The following is a 4,071-nucleotide window of genomic DNA, read 5'->3' as shown; positions in this document are numbered from 1 at the left end:
AAAAGTCATGAGGACTGGACTTCCCTAGTGGCACAATGGATAAGTCCACCTGCCAGGGCAGAGGACATAGGTTTGATCCCTGGTCCTGGAAGATTCCACATGCCAAGGAGCAACTAAACCCACGAGTCTCAACTGCTGAGCCCAAGTGCTGCAGCTACTGATGCCTGAGTTCCTACAGCCTAAGCTCTGTGACAAAAGAAGCCACGACAATGGGAAACCCTCGAAACGCAGTGAGGAGTGGACCCCGCTCGCTGAAACTAGAGAAAGTCTGGGCATAGCAACGAAGACTCAGTGCAGCAAAAAATAAAAATAAATACATAAAAAGTAATGAGGACTCCAAGGAACTTTGGCTGATATGGATTATATCTATCCATATTTACTGTGTTAGAAATTGAAGCTGAGATATTTAAGGATTATTTATTGGGTTCATTTAAAAATAATTTTTAAAAAATCAGGTTAACATAAATCCTATATTTTAAATTTAAAACATATTTTGGGGAATTCCCTGGTAGTCCAGTGGTTAGGACTCTAAGTTTCCACTGCAGAGGGCACAGGTTCGATCCCTGGTCAGGGAACTGTGACCCCACAAACCTTGAGGCATGGGAAAAAAAAAAAAGCCAACCAACAAACAAACCAACTGTACTTGAAAGAGAACATTTAGTAAGAAGAGGGGCAGTGTTTTACAGGTTACTTTAATGTCTGGCTGGACAGAAGATAGCTAGGTCTTCTCTGCTTCTGTGCTCAGTGTTGAGATATTTTGCAGGTTGCACTGAACATTTGAGAGAGAAAGTGAAAAAGGGAGTTAAGTGTCAGCACTATGATAATCATTTCGACCCTGGGGACCTCAAGAAAGAGTGCTGGGGAGCCTCCCAAGTGGACTGCACTTTGAGAATCACCCCTTACCTTTTGGTCCTATAGGGACTAAACACAGTATCCTGGGAACTGAACATCTCTGGGGCCAGGGGACCTGGTTCAGGGGACAGTTCTGAGGACATGTAAGGTATTCTCTGAGCCTCAGTTTCTTCATCGCTAACATGGGGTTGGGCTTCCCCGATGGCTCAGTGGTAAAGCATCCGCCTGCTAATGCAGGAGCTGCAGGTTCGATCCCTGGGTTGAGAAGATCCCCTGGAGAAGGAAATAGCAACCAACTCCTGTATTCTTGCCTGGGAAATCCTGTGTGCAGGAGAGCCTGGTGGGCTACAGTCCATGGGGTCACAAAGAGTCGGACACGACTGAGTGACTAAACAAAAAAGACAGCAACATCATGAGGTTGGTGATGATGAAAACAATAAAATTATTTCCCTCCTAAGGTTGTAGTGAGACCCATAGGAGATAACTGTCCGACTCACACCTGGCATGTGGCATACAACCAATATTTGCGGTGATAGTTTGGGAAACGTCATTTTATTTTATTACCAACAGTTTTTATTCATGCAGTTAATTTCTCCAGAGTCCTATCTTATGTTGGGAAAATGGTGATGACTGAGAAGCGCCTGGCCCTACCCTCATGGGGCTCCCAGCTCAGTGGGTCAGAGTTTTAATTTGAGGGATTGCCCTTAGCACCAGGTCTCTGAGGAGCATGAATTCATGAGACTGGGGAGGCAGGGAAAGGCTTTCTAGGGAGTGGGAACAGCATGTAAGGAGCCATGGTAAGTGGAGAGGGGGACAGCTGTGACCCAGGGGTTTGGCTCGGTTGTGTCCATTTTTGTACCCCCAAGACGCCTCAATCCTGTTGCTGGTGATAAATACGTGTGTATATCTGGTTCATCTCCCCTCCTTCCCACCCCCTCTTCTTGTATAAAGTTAGTTCCTTGATTCTGGGCTCTTTGAGGGAAGTCCCACCTGTGATCTAACTTCAGTCTCTCGTGCTGCAGATCCTCCTTTTTGCTGCATATCCAACCACAGTGCCCCGTGGAAGCCTGGGACGTCCCAGCAGAAGAGGTGCCCGGGATGGCGCGGGGTCGAGTCCAGCGCCTCCACTGTCCCCCATCCGGGGGCCGCCGCTCCGGGCCGGGTGAGTCAGCCCCCGGCGGCTCCCGCGTCATCCCGGCCGCTCGGCTCGGCGCTATTTCGGGTTCCGGGCTCTATAAATAGAGGCTAGCGGAGCTGAGCCGCTCCCCCTCCGCTCGGGCCCCCCTGCGTCCCCGGCCCCGCCGCGATAGCCGGGCCGCGCGTCACCGCGGCTAAGTTTAGAGGCGGGTGGGGACGCTGGCCGGGTCACTGCGCCCCTCGGCCACGCCCTCGCTTCCAGAGCCTTCGCTCCGGCGGCAGTCGGCCCCCCGCCCGGAGTCTCTCGGGCGGCATTAGGGGCGAGGTGTCCTTAAGTTAACCATCCTCACCCTAGTCTTTTGGAGGTTCAGAGGAAAGTCGAAGTTGGGGTTAGGGGAAGGTTTGGGAATGGGGCAAGGTCTGGACTCCGAGGAGTTGCCCAGGAACTTCGGTTGGGGCTGGACTTTGAACTTGGAGTATTTGGGAAGAAGGATAGGGAAATGAATACAGTACGGACAGCTGTTAGACTCGAACTCGCAACTCTGGGAGCTGGAAAGATTCGAATTCAGGATCCGAAAGTTCAACTTGGGAACTGAAAGTAGGAATCCAACTTGGAAAATATACTGTAGAATTGAGAGCAACTTTCTCCCCTGTCAGCTAAACAAATAGGCTCAGAGTTAACCTGAACCGCGCTCCGCGGGGCCTTTGCTTTACTTCAGCGAGAGAGAAACGGGTCTGGAGATGGGAAGGGACCGCCCGTCGCCTTCGCTGGGGGGTCTTACCCGAGGGTGGGTACCTGTTCCAGCGCCCCTACAGCTCAAATCTTCTTGTGGGGTGCCATCGCCCCCTGGCGGAAAAGACAAGAGTTGCAGGTTTCTTTGGTAATTTCCATTCTCCCTCGGGAGAAACTGAGTCCCGCCCAGGCTGGCTTCCTTCTAGAAACCCTCTCTGCCCTTGGATTGAGAGACAAATTTTCATAGGCCATCTCCGTGTCACTGGGGCCTCAGCTCCTTCATCTGTTAAATAAACTATCGATACCTACATGCATGCTCAGTCGCTAAGTCGTGTCTGACTCTTTGCGAACCCCGTGGACTGTAGCCCGCCAGACTCCTCTGTCCATGGGATTTCCCAGGCAAGAATACTGGAGTGGGGTGCCGTTTACTCTTCCAGGGGATCTTCCTCTCCAGGGGACCTTCCCAACTCAGGGATGGAATCCGTGTCCGCTGCGGTTCCTGCACTGACAAGCGAATTCTTTAACACCAGCCCCTAAGAGGAAGGTAATTATGAAGATTTAGCTCGTAGTATGCGCTCAATCTACTTTGATAAAAGTTATCTCGTTGATGGTAATATATACATATTTTAAAATTTATAAAGTCCCTTTTCCTGAGACTGTGTGGTCTCCTCCACCATCTACTTCACATCACTTTTTTTTTTTTTTTAATCATCTCCAGAGCATAAATGACTGTCTGGAACTCTTTTATTTGTGTTTTTTTCTTATCGTCTGTCTCCCATGAAACCATTCGCGCCACAGTACAGAGACCTGGTCTGGTTTGCTGTCAGCTGTATCTCCAGTTGGGCTTCCCAGGTGGCGCTAGTGATAAAGAACCTGCCTGTCAATGCAGGAGACATAGGAGACACAGGTTCGATTCCTGGGTAGGGAAGATCCCCTGAAGGAGGGCATGGCAACCCACTCCAGTGTTCTTGCCTGGAGAATCCCATGGACAGAAGAGCCTGGTGGACGAAGGTCCATAGGATCGAAAAAAGTCGGACATGACTGAAGCGACTTAACACGCACACACGCACGTATCCCCAGTGCCTGTCACACAATAGATGCTTAATATGTAGTTAGTCAAGGAATGAGCGAACCATGCAGCTCAAGACATGTCTCTGTGGTCTTACTGAATTCTCACAACCTCAGCAGTTACAGATGTGGAACAGCAGCTCCAGTAGTAAAGTCGCTTGCTGGAGGACCCTGTTTCTGTTCTTTGTTCTTTCAAACAATACATGGTTCAGTAGTCCCTTCTGGTTTCTGGGTGCTTTGATACAGCAGTGGTCACAACAGCTTCAGCCCCTGCTTGCCCA

This window comes from Muntiacus reevesi, chromosome 2 (assembly GCF_963930625.1).
Source record: "Muntiacus reevesi chromosome 2, mMunRee1.1, whole genome shotgun sequence".
Taxonomy (NCBI): Eukaryota; Metazoa; Chordata; class Mammalia; order Artiodactyla; family Cervidae; genus Muntiacus; species Muntiacus reevesi.
This window is presented reverse-complemented; position numbering follows the sequence as displayed.